At 46.8% G+C, this 18,458-nt stretch overlaps 1 long non-coding RNA gene across 1 annotated transcript; it reads right to left on the reverse strand.

Annotated features, from left to right (window-relative positions):
• Nucleotides 1-11,956: 11,956 nt before the first annotated feature.
• On the reverse strand, nucleotides 11,957-16,179 carry LOC119349603. The gene is made up of 5 exons (XR_005169464.1): nucleotides 15,833-16,179; nucleotides 14,231-14,329; nucleotides 13,504-13,657; nucleotides 12,658-12,733; nucleotides 11,957-12,530 (listed from the first exon to the last, which is right to left on the reverse strand). It is a non-coding gene; the product is annotated as an uncharacterized LOC119349603 (long non-coding RNA).
• Nucleotides 16,180-18,458: the final 2,279 nt, after the last annotated feature.

Genomic DNA, 18,458 nt, shown 5'->3' on the forward strand with positions numbered 1-18,458 from the left:
TAGCCCCATTACCCTTTCGTGCAGCGCCTGTAGTTGGCCCTGCTCCAGTTTCTTCCTCCTCTCGTGGGTTTTGTAACCCCCTGCGTCCGGAAAACCAACCTTCCACGGAATGGAGCCTGGCGTGCCTCGTGTCCGTCCAGGGTGCTCAGGATTCCCGAGGGCCATTGTGAGCTCGTCCTTCTCCCTGTATGGAACGAACGTCCCTTGCTGCGCTGCATTGATATAGTGTCGAAGGTTCTTGAGGGGTATTTGCAGTTGCTCGTCCGTCCAACGGCACTCCCCTGATATAGGGTCCAAGGTTCCGCCAGCCTGAAGAACCAAGTCCGGCAACGGTCTGGCCATCTCATTGTCTCTGGTTCGATCCCTTTTTCAAGCAGATCATTCTCCTCCTTGGACCACTTAGGCCGGGCTTTGAGGTAGCCACCTGACCCCGTGCGATGGTGAAGGTTCTTCTTCGCAGCATTTTGCTTGTTCGTCGCCGACATCTTCTTACTCTTTTTCGATGTCTTGTGGGCCACAAATGCGGGCCAGTGATCTTTGATCTTCTCATATTTGCCGATGAATTCTGGTGTCTTTTTTTTGTCGACAAAATGGTTCAACTCTTTTCTCCACCTCCTGAATAGGGTTGCCATCTTCTTAAGAGTACAAGACTTGATTAATTGCTCTTTAACTGGCTTCTCCGGATCCTCCTCTGGCGGTAGGGTGAAATTTTCCTTCAGCTGAGTCCAAAGATCTTCTTTCTGCATATCATTGACATAAGACACCTCAGGATCGTCCTTAGGCTTATACCATTGCTGGATGCTGATCGGGATCTTGTCCCTAACAAGAACCCCGCACTGAGCAGAAAATGCGTTCTTTGTCCGGATGGGTTCAATCGGTTCACCGTCGGGCGCGATTTCTATGATCTCAAACCTTTCATCCGAGCTCAATTTTTTCTTCGGGCCTCGTCTCCTTACCGAAGTTGTGCTCGATCCGGAGGGCTAGAAATTAAAAGAAAGAAAGACGAGAGTAATTAATATGTGTACATATACCAAAACAATGGATGCATCAATTAACTAGTCAGCACAGGCTTAACTAATATATATATATACCTGGCCGGACTCGGTTCGGTCACCGGAGCAGTCAGCACGGTCTCCTTCTTGTACCTCCATTGTGTCACCGGAGCCATCATGAACATAGCCCTCTTCTTGTAACGGCATTAATGGGCCGAAGCCATCATGAACATAGCCCTCTTCTTCACCCAGTCCTTCCAGCTGACCATCGGTGTCGTTGAGATATGACGCAACTTCATCACTTCCTTGTGCGATTATGTGCCCCAACATCGCTTTTGTTGCTTCGTCTCGGGAGTGCTCCATAGTTTCTGCAAATATTTACAACATGTCAATTATTATTCAAACATGATACAGATGGATATATATATATATATATATATATATATATATATATATATATATATATATATATTAGTGCCAAACGTAGAACTAGCTAGCTAATCACAATAAGGAATCATGTTAGTGGCCTCGACGCTGCTTCTCTAGGGTTTGGGATCGCCTCGACACAACGCTTCAAGGGTTTGGGGTGGCCTCGACGACAACGCTCTTTTAACTTGGTAAATTTGGGTGGGCTCGAGAGTTTCGGTCGAGCGAGAGGGCCGAGGGGGGTGTTGCCGTTGTATAGGTTATCACGGTCGAGAGGGGGTATATATATCGACCGCCCCTCATGTCGAATTATCTCGAGGGGACGGCGAGGGCGAAGGCGAGCAGCCTGACGGCGACAGACCCGATAAAACATAAGAAAACGAAGAAGAAATAAAAAGAGGAGAAGAAGAAAGGAATAGAGGAGAAGATCTAAGAAAAAAAAGAAGAAAAAAAAGAGGAGAAGAAGAAAGGAATAGAGGAGAAGAAGAAAAAATAGAAAAACTTTGTTCTTCTCCTCTTCCTTTTCTTCTTTTTTGTTCTTCTTATTTATTTCTCCTCTATTCCTTTCTTTCTTCTTCTCCTCTTCTTTTTCTTCTTCTCCCTCGAGAAAGGAAAATAATTAAGGAAAAGGAAGAAAAGAGGAAGAAGGAAGAAGGAAGAAGAAGAAGAAAAAAGGAATAGAGGACAAGAAGAAAAAATAGATTTTTTTTTATTTTTTCTTCTTCTCCTCTATTCCTTTCTTCTTCTCCTCTTCCTTTTCTTCCTTTTTCTTCTTCTTATTTATTTCTCCTCTTCTTTTCCTCTCCTCTTCTTCTTTCTTTACTCTTCTTATTTTCTTCTTTCCTATCCTTCTTTTTCTAAAATTGTAACTTTTGCATATATAAAACTTTTCTAAAATTGTAACTTTCTATATATGAACAAAAAACTTTCTATGATAAAAAAACATTTTTAACATATATATTTAGCAAATTCTAGCCACATACATCACATACACATATACATTATAGCCACATACACATATACATCACATATGAACAAAAAAATAAACTAATAAAAATAAAAAAAAACATATAGCAACATATGAACAAAAACATATAGCCACATACATACACATACATTATATATATATATATGAAAAAAATTAAACTAATAAAAAAACAGAGCCGGCCGGGCAGAGGGGCATGGCGGCAGCGGTGGCGCCGGCGGGGCAGGGCAGGGGTGCAGGAGCGAGGCAAGGCAGGGGCGTGAGGCAGGTGCTCACAGGGGGGTGGCGGGGCACGGCAGGCGGCGTCGAGGCGCGGGGAGCGGCGCCGGCATCGGGGCAGATGGCGTCGAGGGCGGCGGCGATGGTGAGGTGGACCAGCCTGACAACGTCGGAGGCGGCAGCGACGACGAGGTGGAGCAGCCTGACGGCGTCGGAGGCGGCGGCGACGACGAGGTGGAGCAGCCTGACGGCTCGGCGGCGACGGCGACGAGGCAGAGCAGCGGGCGTCGGACGGAGAAGAAAGGGATGGATTTTGGAGAAACTGCTAAGTGCTAGTTATATATGAAGAGAATTGGTCCCGATTCGTGAAACCAACCGGGACTAATGCCCCCTTTAGTCCCGGTTGGTGGCACCAACCGGGACCAATGCCCTTCCCCTTTAGTCCCGGTTGGTGCCACCAACCGGGACCAAAGGACCATGTGCTGCCCGCGTCGGGGCCAAAGTTTAGTCCCACCTCGCTAGTTGAGAGGGGCGCGCAGTGGTTTATAAAGCCCCACTGCCGCACCCCTCTCGAGCTCCTCTCCACCGTAGGCTTGCGGGCCTATTTACTACTGCTTTGCCTGATGGGCCTTCTGGACCTACTGCGGGCCTGAATCCTGGCCCATGGTAGGGTTTCTAGTCGTATTCAGGCCGTGGGGGGCCAGTAGGAGGCATTTTTTGTTTTCTTTCTTGCTTTATTTATTTTATTTTGTTTCTACTTACAACAAAATACTTATTGTTGCTATTTTTAATTATTTTTCAGTTTTTTTGTTTTGTTTTCTGCATTATTTATTTTCTTTTGTTTTTTGCTTTATTTTTTAATTCTTTTTTGCTTTTAGTTTTAGAAAAATTATAAACTTTCTGTTAGTGCCATTAGTTTTCAAATTTGAAAGCACTTTTTTTGTTTTTTTGTTTTCTTTCTTGCTTTATTTATTTTATTTTGTTTGTACTTACAACAAAATACTTATTGTTGCTATTTTTAATTGTTTTTTTGTTTTGTTTTCTGCATTATTTATTTTCTTTTGTTTTTTGCTTTATTTTTTAATTCTTTTTGCTTTTAGTTTTAGAAAAATTATAAACTTTCTGTTAGTGCCATTAGTTTTCAAATTTGAAAACACTTTTTTTGTTTTTTTGTTTTCTTTCTTGCTTTATTTATTTTATTTTGTTTCTACTTACAACAAAATACTTATTGTTGCTATTTTTAATTATTACAAGGGCCGAACCATAAGACATTAAAGCATTTCAAATGAACTATGAAAAAGTTGAAAGTTGGCATGGTATCATAAATTCACCCACATAGCATGTGCATGTACAAAACGGACAATGGTATCATACTCGTCTGTTACAAAGTTGGCATGGTATCATCATAATAGTTGCGGGAGAAAGTCTTCACTTTTTCTTTGCTTGTGTCATTTGCTTATTGCGCCGTAACCATGAATAATCTTCATCGCTTATCAGGATGCTGGGGTCAGGCTTGACTTTGAAGGGAGGAATTTCATGAAACTTTTCATAATCTTCAGACATGTCTGTCTTGCCCTCCACTCCCACGATGTCCCTTTTTCTTGAAAGAACTATGTGGCGCTTTGGCTCATCGTATGATGTATTCGCTTCCTTATCTTTTCTTTTTCTCGGTCTGGTAGACATGTCCTTCACATAGATAACTTGTGCCACATCATTGGCTAGGACGAACGGTTCGTCAGTGTACCCAAGATTTTTCAGATCCACTGTTGTCATTCCGTACTATGGGTCTACCTGTACCCCGCCTCCTGACAGATTGACCCATTTGCACTTAAACAAAGGGACCTTAAAATCATGTCCGTAGTCAAGTTCCCATATGTCCACTATGTAACCATAATATGTGTCCTTTCCCCTCTCGGTTGTTGCATCAAAGCGGACACCGCTGTTTTGGTTGGTGCTCTTTTGATCTTGGTCAATCGTGTAAAATGTATTCCCATTTATCTCGTATCCTTTCCAAATCGTAACAGTCGAAGATGGTCCCCTGGACAACAAGTACAGCTCATCACAAACAGTGTTATCACCTCTGAGACGTGCTTCCAACCAACTGCTGAAAGTCCTGATGTGTTCACATGTAATCCAGTCGTCGCACTGCTCCATGTGTTTGGAGCACAGACTGTTCTTGTGTTCATCGACATACGGGGTCACCAAGCTAGAGTTCTGTAGAACTGTGTAGCGTGCTTGAGACCAAGAATATCCGTCCCTGCATATTATTGAGTCCCTTCCAAGCGTCCCTTTTCCAGTCAGTCTCCCCTCATACCGCGATTGAGGGAGACCTAATTTCTTAAGGTCAGGAATGAAGTCAACACAAAACCCGATGACATCCTCTATTTGATGGCCCATGGAGATGCTTCCTTCTGGCCTAGCGCGGTTATGGACATATTTCTTTAGGACTCCCATGAACCTCTCAAATGGGTACATATTGTGTAGAAATACGGGGCCTAGAATGACAATCTCGTCAACTAGATGAACTAGGACGTGCGTCATGATATTGAAGAAGGATGGTGGGAACACCAGCTCGAAACTGACAAGACATTGCACCACATCACTCCTTAGCCTTGGTATGATTTCTGGATCGATCATCTTCTGAGAGATTGCATTGAGGAATGCACATAGCTTCACAATGGCTAATCAGATGTTTTCTGGTAGAAGCCCCCTCAATGCAACCGGAAGCAGTTGCGTCATAATCACGTGGCAGTCATGAGACTTTAGGTTCTGAAACTTTTTCTCTGACATATTTATTATTCCTTTTATATTCGACGAGAAGCCAGTCGGGACCTTCATACTAAGAAGGCATTCAAAGAAGATTTCCTTCTCTTCTTTGGTAAGAGCATAGCTGACAGGACCTTCATACTGCTTTGGAGGCATGTCGTCTTTTTCGTGCAAACATTGCAGGTCCTCCCATGCCTCAGCTGTATCTTTTGTCTTCCCATACACGCTCAAGAAGCCTAGCAGGTTCACGCAAAGGTTCTTCGTCACGTGCATCACGTCGATCGAAGAGCGGACCTCTAGGTCTTTCTAGTAGGGTAGGTCCCAAAATATAGATTTCTTCTTCCACATGGGTGCGTGTCCCCCAGCATCACTCGGAACAGCTAGTCCGCCGGGACCCTTTCCAAAGATTACGTGTAAATCATTGACCATAGCAAGTAAGTGATCACCGGTACGCATGGCGGGCTTCCTCCGGTGATCTGCCTCGCCTCTGAAATGCTTGCCTTTCTTTCGACATGATGGTTGGTCGGAAGAAATCGACGATGGCCCAGGTACACATTCTTCCTGCAGCTTCCCAGGTATATACTATCGGTGTCAAGTAAACAGTGCGTGCATGCATGGTATCCCTTGTTTGTCTGTCCTGAAAGGTTACTGAGAGTGGGCCAATCGTTGATGGTCACGAACAGCAACGCCTTTAGGTGAAATTCCTCCTGTTTGTGCTCATCCCACGTACGTACACCGTTTCCATTCCACAGCTGTAAAAGTTCTTCAACTAATGGCCTTAGGTACACATCAATGTCGTTGCCGGGTTGCTTAGGGCCTTGGATGAGAACTGGCATCATAATGAACTTCCGCTTCATGCACATCCAAGGAGGAAGGTTTTACATACATAGAGTCATGGGCCAGGTGCTGTGATTGCTGCTCTGCTCCCCGAAAGGATTAATGCCATCCGCACTTAAAGCAAACCATACGTTCCTTGGGTCACTTGCAAACTCATCCCAGTACTTTCTCTCGATTTTTCTCCACTGCGACCCGTCAGCGGGTGCTCTCAATTTCCCGTCTTTCTTATAGTCCTCACTGTGCCATCGCATCAACTTGGCATGCTCTCCGTTTCTGAACAGACGTTTCAACCGTGGTATTATAGGAGCATACCACATCACCTTCGCAGGAACCCTCTTCCTGGGGGGCTCGCCGTCAACATCACCAGGGTCATCTCGCCTGATCTTATACTGTAATGCACCGCATACCTGGCATGCGTTCAGATCCTTATACGCACCGCGATAGAGGATGTAGTCATTAGGGCATGCATGTATCTTCTGCACCTCCAATCCTAGAGGGCATACGACCTTCTTTGCTGCATATGTACTGTCGGGCAATTCATTATCCTTTGGAAGCTTCTTCTTCAATATTTTCAGTAGCTTCTCAAATCCTTTGTCAGGCACAACATTCTCTGCCTTCCACTGCAGCAATTCCAGTACGGTACCGAGCTTTGTGTTGCCATCTTCGCAATTGGGGTACAACCCTTTTTGTAGTCCTCTAACATGCGATCGAACTTCAGCTTCTCTTTTTGACTTTCGCATTGCGTCCTTGCATCGACAATGACCCGGCGGAGATCATCATCATCGGGCACATCGTCTGGTTCCTCTTGATCTTCAGCAGCTTCGCCTGTTGCAGCATCATCGTGCACATCGTCTGGTTCCTTTTGATCTTCAGTAGCATCACCGTATTCAGGGGGCACATAGTTGTCATCGTACTTTTCTTCTTCGCCGTCTTCCATCATAACCCCTATTTCTCCGTGCCTCGTCCAAACATTATAGTGTGGCATGAAACCCTTGTAAAGCAGGTGGGTGTGGAGGATTTTCCGGTCAGAGTAAGACTTCGTATTCCCACATATAGGGCATGGACAACACATAAAACCATTCTGCTTGTTTGCCTCAGCCACTTCGAAAAAATCATGCACGCCCTTAATGTACTCGGAGGTGTGTCTTGAACCGTACATCCATTGCAAGTTCATCTGTGTGCATTATATATAATTAAGTGTGTCAAAAATCATTACAGAACATCATAAATAGATAATTAAGTGACCAAATTAATAGAAGTTCATCATCACATTAAAACCAAAGTACATACATAGTTCTCATCTAACAACATAAAGTTTTGCAGAGCATTTAAATTAATTAAATCATACATTGAAATTATGTAAAACATTTCAATGCGAAAACAAATGCGATCATAATCGCAACCAATGTAACAACTGATCCAACGACATAATGATACCAAGCCTCGGTATGAATGGCATATTTTCTAATCTTTCTAATCTTCAAGCGCATTGCATCCATCTTGATCTTGTGATCATCGACGACATCCGCAACATGCAACTCCAATATCATCTTCTCCTCCTCAATTTTTCTAATTTTTTCCTTCAAGAAATTGTTTTCTTCTTCAACTAAATTTAACCTCTCGACAATAGGGTCGGTTGGAATTTCCGGTTCAACAACCTCCTAGATAAATAAAATCTATGTCACGTTGGTCGGCATAATTGTCATAAACAATAGATGAACCAATAGTTATGAAAATATAATATATATACCACATCCGAATCATAGACAGGACGAGGGCCGACGGGGCGGATACCAAAACCATCGCACTATATAAGATGCAATAATAAAAGTAAGAAAATTATACAAGTATCTATATAAACATACAAGTAAGATTTTTTTTCCTTTCAGAAAGAAGATAAGAACAAGAGGCTCACCACGGTGGTGCCGGCAACGAGATCGGCGCGGGCGATCGACGGCGGTGAAGACGGGGATGGGACGTGACAGACCGCTAAACCTAGACAAATATTGAGAAAAATGGAGCTTGGAGGTCGAGCTTGGAGAGGAGAAAGCTTAAGTAGTGTGGCTCGAGCATTCCATCGAACACCTCGTGTGCATAAGAGGTGAGCTAGAGCACCACAAAGCTCTCTCCTCGCCGGCCACGAAAAATAGAGCAGTGAGAGTGCTCTGCTCGCGGGCGAGGGGTATATATAGGCAATTAATTGGTCCCAGTTCGTGGCTTGAACCGGGACTAAAGGGAAGCCTTTGGTCCCGGTTCAGGCCACCAACCGGGACCAATGGTGGTGGGCCAGGAGCAAGGCACATTGGTACTGGTTCGTCCCACCAACCGGGACCAAAAGGTCCAGACGAACCGGGACCAATGGCCCCACGTGGCCCGGCCGGCCCCCGGGGCTCACGAACCGGGTCCAATGCCCCCAGTGGTCCCGGTTCTGGATTGAACCGGGACTAATGGGCTGACCCGGCCTGGACCATTGCCCCCTTTTCTACTAGTGAGGCCTTGACTACGACAACGACCCATGTGAGGAAACCGACCGCATTAGGAAGGAAAGCAAATCAGACCTCCATGAATAACAACAACGCAACATCAAAATCGAATCCAATCGAAGAAAGAGGAGAAAAGAGGGGCGTGAGAGGACCTTGTAGCTTGTACAGTCGGGCTCTTAACGTCGGATGGAACGGCTGTGTCGTCGCCGGAGAAAAACCACGCGGAGAAGCCTGGCTCCTCTTCCGGCGCGCAACCGTTCACCTTGTACCAGAAGCGGGCCCATGCCGGTGGATGCATCGCAAACGTGGCGGGGTCCTGTACATGATGCAAACAAAGTCGTGCCAAGTTATGGCACAATTACACAAGTCAATAACTGAATCCACAACTGTATTTGCATATGCTGCAGCAAACAAGATTGATATTAGTTTTTCTTTTTGGTTGAGGTTGTGATTCAGTTAGGCGTTGATGGGTGGAAGGAATACAAAGTGCAGGTAGCAGCAATGTACAACTAGCTAGAGCAGGAGTAGGAGGAGCAAAACCAAACCTCCTACAGAATAGCAGTTAGGCGTTCAGTTGTGCATTTCTGCTGGTGAGCTACAGAATAGCAGCAATGTACAACTAGCTAGTTTTTCTTTTTGGTTGAGGTTGTGATTCAGTTAGGCGTTGATGGCTGTATTTTAAGGTGTTCGAGGTTGCATCTCAGATTCTCCTACAGAATAGCAGAGAGGAAGCTTCACCAATAGAGCATAACCAAGGAGAGAACTTCTTCTCCAGATTGCCATTGGCGTTCACCACACACTCATACTTGTCCTGCAAATAATGTCATCATGAGTTCAACATCAGCCATCTACCTGCCTTTCAAATTAGTAACCATCAGAACAGAGATACAACAAAATAATAGGCAAAATAATAAGTTGTGAGGAGCAAATTAGAAACCATCCCTGCTGTAGTATGTGAAGGGATTACTATGAGCTAGACTGGAGTAGAGCATGTTCATCCTGGGCATAGAAATTTTACCACTTGGACGGAATCAAATCACCGGAGGAAGTGCCATAATCATGAGAAATCAATCACTTGTCATAATTAAATTAATTTCCAGTTGCAGCTTTTTTCCAATCTGATAAATTGGTGGTTGTCTTCATACCAACACAAGCAAAAGGGTTGCACGAACCTCATGCATCTCTAGAACAACAAAAGGCCTTATTAATCTTCATCAACTTCCATTCGATCGTCATATACACCTACTGAATAAAAGACAGAGAGCTTTGGAGAGACAACAAGCTCATGTGTGTGTGTCTTGTGTTCTCCAGAGCAAAGGTTCAGAGAACAAACCTTGTGCGTCTGTTGTGTCCTTGTTGTCCGGGAGCCCAAGAATTGGAGGCTAGCTCGTGTCCCAGGTTGGTTTTCTGACACCCACCTCCTGCAGCAAGATCCAGGGGTGTCCTGCAGCACAGCGGAACACGACGAATCGGAGCAACGTACACTGCAGTCAGTGTTCATCCACGGTTGCCAGATGGGATCGACACGAATCGATGAGAGAAGCCGAAGGGGAAGTGGTGGGTGTTCATCCACGGTTGCCAGATGGGATCGACACGAATCGATGAGAGAAGCCGAAGGGGAAGTGGTGGGTGTTCATCCACGGTTGCCAGATGGGATCGACACGAATCGATGAGAGAAGCCGAAGGGGAAGTGGTGGGTTACCTTAAGGATCGAATCGATCCGCGCCGTTGCCTTCCTGGTAGCCGGAGACCCGTGGCCGGTGTGTAGCGCCGCCACCGCAAACCCTACGCAGATCACACGCGCGCCACGGTCCGGCCAGCTTGACGGAGGGCCGCGCATCGAAGCACGCACGCACGCGCCGGCGAGCAAGCCCGCCGTGACGCCATGGTCGCTGGGCGCCGACGCCGGGGCTGGTCGAGAAAGAGGTGGACAGGACATGCGCCCCCTCCATCGATCTAAATCGGGGAAGAGGGAGATAGACGAAAGGGGGTCGACAACATCAAAGAGCGCCGCTGCCGGGGAGGGAGGCGGGAAGGAGGGCGGGCGCCGTCGCCGAAGGCGAGAGGGACAGGGGCATCGGGTGGATTCCTTCGGCCTTTCTTCGCGGCGAAGCGAACTCGCTTGTCTTTCTCTTGAAAAAAAAACTCCCTTGTCTCGTAGCTTGCCGACGTGGACAGAGCCATCGACCGCTCCTTGCGCGACTGTTATTGGGTTGTATGGGATGTGACGATGTGGCCCTCAAGCTGGGTGTTGGCGTAGTTCCTCAAGGCACGCATTATCTTGGCGCCGATGTGACACACTAGGAGCTGCATATCAGTTTTCTTCTGCCGGCTTGAAAAAATAACTAGTCAATGTGGCAGTGATTCAAACGGTGCATACAACACTGTCCAAATCACCTGAAGCAAAACAACGTTCCAACCGAAGCAACAAAAGGTTTGAATGGACAGTGTTGTATGCAAGGTATGTTTGGTGAACTAGTGTGGAAAAACATGTATAATCGAACCTCATACTTTAGCATTTCAAAGCAATAGTAAGTAAGATGGAAGCATACATATACAATTATGTACTCCAGCAAATGAGTGTCATTGTAATTGTCTTAAGCATTAAAACACAGGGTTACAACCGACGATAGAGAGACCGCCTGAGGAGATATATGCAATGAAATATAAATATATATGGATTAACTATAGGACATATATGCATCATTACTAGAATGAAAAGGCTAATTACAACCTGAAGTGGCAATGCAAGGAAATGAAATTATACAAGTGATGAGAAATATAATGAAGCATGTGTTTAATAAAAATAAAATAAAAATCTACAAATAATGGAAACACATATACTAAATCAAGAAGCATGATTGCAGTTCTATCTATACATAAAATAACATGGATGCTCCGAAGCAATGGACTTTACATCTGTACATCTACGAAACATGGCAAGAGACTGAAGCTCCATTGCATGGAAGAAGTATCTGTACATAAGACACCTAGGAAGTATAGATGCTAACTAATGAAAAAAATAATATGTACAGCGAGCATGCATGGCAATAGATTGACATTCCAATCGTACATACGAAGGATGGTAGATGCAGCAGTACATAGGAAGCTACCTAGAAGCATGGAAATAGATTGAAATTCCGCTGTACGTAGGAAGCACGAATGCATGAAGGAAATTGCTATCACTATATAAACAAGGCGTACCGGAAGCACAAAAAAATGAAGATGCAAAATAGCATGCTCGCCACTGATATCGGGTGCAGAATTTATGATCTGCAAACGTATCCCATCTGCTCTAATTGGAGGTTTTGTGAGCTTACATCAACTTGAATTCTTCAAATACATGAATGAAAACAGATCCACACAGATCCCACCGCTGGTGAATCTCCCAGCCACATGTTGCATCCTTTACGAAGACCTACACAGATGCCTAGATCGGCGACGATGCTGCAGCTAGGTAGGGATGTGATCAAATACATATTAGCTAGAACATCCTTATTTTCCGGATGGCAAAGTTGGGCAGTGATCCTGGAAATCTCCTCTGGAACTAAAAGGGATGTGATCAATTACATATCAGCGAACATCCTTATTTTCCGGGTGGCAAAGTTGGGCAGTGATCCTGGCAATCTCCCCTGGAACTAAAACAAGGTGCTCCCTGCGCATTGAGGCAGCAAAAGCAGTGATGGGCATTTGGTTCACCTTTGGTGTTACAATCCGTTGCGACACACCATTTTATGGTAAGTTTGCTCTCATCTAAGGATGAGGCCACCATAGTCTCGTTGTCATGGCCATCTCTGTAGGTGCTCTTGGGGACGGAACGACCTGTTGCATATGACATATTATGTGCTCATCAGTGCACAGTAGGCAAGTATCTTATGTACATAGAGGAACAATAGTTTTGAAAGACAGTGCAAAGATATAAGCAATATGATAGTGAAGGTGCGCTTACATTGTCCAACCATGATTAGGCACCCGACAAAGAAAACAGCAACCACTACGCTGCTCCCCTTCATATTTTCAATGAACTGTATACGAGATTATGAGATAGTTAGAAGCAATCAGAGGCAATAATCACAATCCCCTCTCACCTCAGTATATACATATAGGGTAGGGTTGGAGTCGAGCCGAGTTCAGTCCGAGCCACGCTCTGGCTCGTTCTGTATGGGTGTCTTTGCTCGGTCCAGCCCAACCACCAGAAAACAATGCATCCCTTTACAGTGAGTAAACAGTAGTTTTTTTTGTGTGTCTTTTGTTGTTTTGATTGCAAATTAAGACAATATATTGAATATTTAGCACTCTATATTAATTGCTAAAAAAATAGAAGATCAAGCACCATATATTGCTAATAATGATCAAAGTGTTGAAAACTAAGCATATGCATCTTGATGTTGTCAAGTACATGGTTTGGTGCTCTTCACCTCTGTGTTACAAGTTACAACCAATTAAAAATTGACAAGTCTATACTTCAGACTTCTGCAGACGCAAAAACATGTTGCAGTCACTGCAGTCTAGAGGCTAGAGACTAGCACAGTTTAGCATCTCATTCTTGAGCAGATAAAGCTAGCAGCAAGAACTAAACTACCAGATGCCAGGTGATGTATTATCAACCATTCAGGTTACAAGCAGGCTTCCTATGTAAAAATGAGAAGCAAATATTCTCAAGCACATGTACAGAAGTACGAATCAAAAGCTTCACTACTTGACACCATGTACATCTCCTACCCAAGCTGCACAAGCCTCTGCTCTGTGGCCGCTCTGCTCTTGATCCGAGAAAAAAAGGGGGAAGCAGACGAACCTTAGGCAGCCGTTGGCGTCATTGTTGCGGGAGGGAAGGAAACTTCTTGAGTAGTCGTCGCTTGAATCAGCGAGGGGTTCGGGGCGCTTCTGCTTCCCCAAGACGTAGGGAAGTGGGCGCTCGTTCTCAGGGAGCTGCTGGGACGTCTTCTCCCCTAACAGACCAGCGATTCCATCAGTTGAAAGGAGCATTGTTACATTCCATATATGTAGAACAAAGAACGGCAGAACAGCTATGCAATTTGAGATCGCAAAGTTATGGTAGTAAATAGTACTCCCTCCGTCCCAGAATAAGTCTTTGATTTAGTACAAACTACAAAGTGTACTAACTTTGTAGTCACTTATTTTGGGATGGAGGGAGTATGCATTATGTGAGGGAGGCAACTATACCCAAAACGGAAATGGGTCGGTTTCCCACCCCTGCACGTGTCCGTACCCACACCATGCCCCCAGCTGGTCCCGATCACGCACAGGCAAAAGCAAAACAGGGGATAAAATGCCACCACACAAGAAAGGGTGGAACAAACAGGAAAAAGAGGCGGCCATGGCGTCCTGAAGGTTAAGAGAAACAAAAACATAGAAGTCTTCACAACAAGTTATGCAAGCACAGGCGCAAACACAGAAATCTAGGTGTGTTTATTTTGTCACAACCCTGGTCTGTAGCAACACTCATAGTATTCTGATCTGTTTGGCAGAAGACACAGGAATCTCGAAAAATATCCTCCTACCTCTCCCCTTGATTTGATTCTTCAAAGATTCTGGGTACAAGGTCTTTGGAAACTTGAAGCCAGAATTGTAGATTCGGTTTGCCTGTGAGTGATCCTGACCTGCATATATGCATAGGAGATGTTAGGTTGGCTTGTGCACAACTGAATTGTAATAAGTTGCTTCACATATAGTTGGTTTATAAGTAAAAAAATTGTTGGTTGCTTGCCTTTCACGACAAAACGACCTATATGTTCCCCAGATAGTACTATGCTAGTTTGTTTGTGTGAGAAGTTTTTAGAATACACCATTTTTGTGTGGAAAAAGCAAACTTTTTACTATAGAATCCAGCTTTATAAATGGATCATCTTAACATGAAATGCAAATTAACCCGCTTGTCGCCTAGGCAATGCACTATACCAACTAGGAAGATTGTTCCAGTTAGTATTACTGGAATAAAACTAATATTCCCCAGTAATAAAAATTACCAATTCAGGCAAGGATCCTCTTTGTGCTATTGTGCAACATGGAAAACTTGCTCACAAAAATCTGGTGCAAGACACAGCTACTGCATCTTAAACAAGACCATGGATAAGCTACATTATTGCTGGACTGTGGGGAAGCAACTTTACTATGCTAAGTAAGGAACAAAAGAAAAACAGAAAGTATCAACGAAATGACTTAAGTAGTCGAGTAAAAGTGTCCTATCTATCTGCGTAGCAACAAACACAGATAAGTAGTAAGAGTGTTCTCTCAGAAAAATGCCTCATGTTGTCCCAAAGGTTTAATGGAATGTATTGTATCAGGCATCTGATCAGTGTTTTTTTTTTGCGGGTTAGGCATCTGATCAGTGTTGACCAACAAAGACCCAAAAACACAAAGTGAGCAACCACGCAGGCTCTTGCACGGACATACAGAGGACAAACGAAACCCTTGCTTCATTAACACAAAAAAGGTGGGAGAACTAGATGTATCAAATGGCCTGGAAAAGCTACTGAGCACAAGTAGATTGCTTCTCTCTATCTGTTATATCTCTATCTCTTCTACCTCTATTTTTTCTCTACCTACCTATCTACTTGCTTCATTGGCACACACAAAAATACAACAATGCCAGATCGCCATGAAGGGATAGACATAAGAAACTTGCTTCACCGGCACAAACAAAGTGAGAGGACTTGCTTTATCAATTTGCCTGAGGAAAGCTACTTATATAGCACAAGTAAATTGCATGTGTCGATGAAAACAAAATGCTACAACCAGTCGCACTAGAAAGCACAAAAAACATGCCCCCTCGCGCTAATCTTCACCAATCTCCTGGAGGAGTTTGTGAGCATGCCCCTTGACGGTAAAAACATCGACTAAATAAACATTCCCCCAAAATCTACTGTAATTCGTAAGAATGAACAGTAGGTGCTCTACTCTCCTCAGCAAGAATCGTAAGAAACGAGCGCTTCTAATCGATGAACGGGTGCTCTGCTCAGTGCTCACCCTTCTAAATCGGCCAAGGGAGTGGCTCTGGTCCTGGCGCAGCTACGGAACGGGGGTAAACTGCATTACGGCGCCCTCTTGCTAGGCTGCTACCCACCCCTTCCGAATGTGGCGGGCCCCGTGGAGCGCGCGCATACCTGAGGTGTGGTCGTCGGCGGCAGGCAGCAGGCTGGGTCGATGCTGCGCTCCTCCTTTCGCCGGCGCTCCAATCCCTCAAACTTCCAGCGCCGCCGCGACCGCCCTGCTTCGCTTCTCTCCCCTCTCCGTCTTCCCCATCTTCAGTGACCCAAGCAGCGCCACCGAGGCCGCGGCGGCCGCCTTCTGATTTACCGTTCCCCGCGCTCGTCTTCCTTTCTCTGCCTCCACACGATCTCCGCTGGGAAACCCTAGCAATGGGGAATTTCGTGCTCACTTATCAGGGCATCTCCAATCTCCAATAATGGGCATTGCTACAGTCGGCCGGCGGATATTTCTACAAGCCGCCGCATCGGCTGTTAGGCTAGTCACAGGGAGTTATCCCAAGAAAATATTGCTTACGTGGCATAGAGTTAATAAGAAGTGAGACGCTTGTGGTAACATAATATGTTACTGTAACATAACACATCCCGAGATAATGAGACTATATCTCAATTAGTGAAGGCTTGCATGTTATCATTCATATGTTACTATCCATTATAAAAGTAGTATGCTTAGCACAGAGATACTTGTTTTGAAATGTGCGACCCGTTAGGTGTATGGCCTGGCGACTGCGCTGGCGACCGCGAGCCCCCGGTGGGGCGTGCGCTGGGTGGGATTCCACCGGCGGCATGAACCTTGGTCCGCCATGGAGTGGGTTCGCCCCAGGTACGCGCGGCGGTGGAGCGTGCTGTTTCGCCGGCGACGGGGGCTGGGGCCTGCCGGAACCGTTTCTGGGCGCTGTCGGAGGCGGACTTTGATGATGAAGACGAGGGGGAGGATTGCGAGAGTTGTGTGCGTGCGGTGCTGGAGGGGTCGTCGATTGGTGATTTTGTGACCTTCACGGCGGAGGCGCGTGGCCCGGGAGCAGCGCGGGGGCGGCGCTTTGCTCCGGGAGGTCGCGGTTCTAGGGCCACGGCCCAGCGCATCTGGCAGCCAGCGTCGGCGGGGAGTGCGGGCTCGGGACCGGCGGAGGCGACGGGTGCGTCCCGTCGCATCAGATCCTTGACGGCGGCTTGTCCGATGGAGGACAGGGCTGCACAGTCCGGGGAGGACTGGCCTCGCCTGCCTGCGCCTTCGTCTCTTGCGCCGGCGGCGGCGTCGTCGGGCGAGAGGGAGCAGGCGTTGTCTGCCCGGGGGCCTAGGGTTGGGCCGTTGGGGCCGAGTGCTGGTGTACCGGAGTCGGCTAACGAAGCGGTTCAGGGGTTGGGCCCATCCGCGGGGCAGGTGCTGGGGACGACTCAGGAAGTGAATACACTTGGGCCTCCAAGGCCCAGGTCGCCCCGGCCTGCCGCGCGTCCGGTCGCCGGCTATAAATGGATGCGGAGAGGCTGTCTGGACCCCCTTTTAGGGTTTCCAGCCACTGCGGACGAGGTGCGGCGCCTCACACACTCCGCCCGCACTCTCAAGATCTCGCCCCCTCCCCCTCCCCTTCTCAAATCCTTTGCGGCGGTGGTGATGGGAGACCGGCGAGCTGACAAGAGGCCCATGGAGGTCTCAGATTCGGAAGCGGAGCGGCGCAGGGAGCGGGAGCTGCGGGACCAGGCGAAGTGCTCGATGCGGGAGCGCGCGAACGGTCATGAGGTTAGAGCCGAGCGCGGCGGATCTCGTGACCAGGGCAGGCGCGAGGGGGATTGGGGTCCTCCTCCCCCATGGTGGATCCAGCAACAAGAAAGAAAGAAGAAGAAGAAGGTCACTCAGAGGCGGCGCGAGCTCGAGTAGAAGCCGGAGGCACATCCCAACTGTGGTGGGGGCCATGGGGATCCGATGGCCAAGAAACCTTGGGCGGCCGCAGATCCACTGGCGGTTGCCTTCCTTCTTCCTCCAAGGGCACGACGGAGGATCCCATTCCGGTGGAAGAGGTGCCAGATGTGGAATGCTTTAAGTGCGGCCGCCTCGGGCACTACCAATCCAAGTGTAAGTTTCAACCCTTGTGCGTGCTCTGTAAGGAGGAAGGACACGCGTCTGCGCACTGTCCGACGCGGGGGCGTCAACTCCGTTTGCAGATCATGGGTAGCGCCATCTCCGGAGAGGGTTTTTTCTGCTTGGAGTTCGATGAGGAGGATGAGGCAGAGCTGCCTGTGGATGCAAGGATCGAGAACGCGACAATTCTTTCTGCCGAGCCAGGGAGGCTCAACCTTCGCATCCTCAAGCAAGAACTTCAACACATGGTGACTGGATCTTGGGATTGGCAAGTGACCCAGGTTGGTGACAATGATTTCTTGGTTGTTTTCCCTTCAGCTGATCTCCTTCACATATTGAAGACAAGTGGAAAGCTTTTTCTATCTATCAATGACATCACAGCCTCGGTCCGGGACATGATTCACGAGGAGGTGCAGCCGATGGCCATGCTAGAGACTTGGGTGCGGCTGCACGGCAAACCGAAGAAACACAGACGCGAGGATCGCATCAAGGAAGGGTTCCGGGATGCTTGGTCGCCCAATCGTGGTAGACGAACTGTCCCTCATCAGGATGGGGCCGGTGAGGATGAAGTTAGCGTGCAAGGCTCCGAAGAAACTAAATGGTTTCGTGGAAGTATGGTTCAATCATGAAGGTTACCAGATTAAGGTGGAGCGTGTGGTGACCGTT

The sequence above is a fragment of the Triticum dicoccoides genome, chromosome 1B (genome assembly GCF_002162155.2).
Source record: "Triticum dicoccoides isolate Atlit2015 ecotype Zavitan chromosome 1B, WEW_v2.0, whole genome shotgun sequence".
NCBI classification, from domain to species: domain Eukaryota; kingdom Viridiplantae; phylum Streptophyta; class Magnoliopsida; order Poales; family Poaceae; genus Triticum; species Triticum dicoccoides.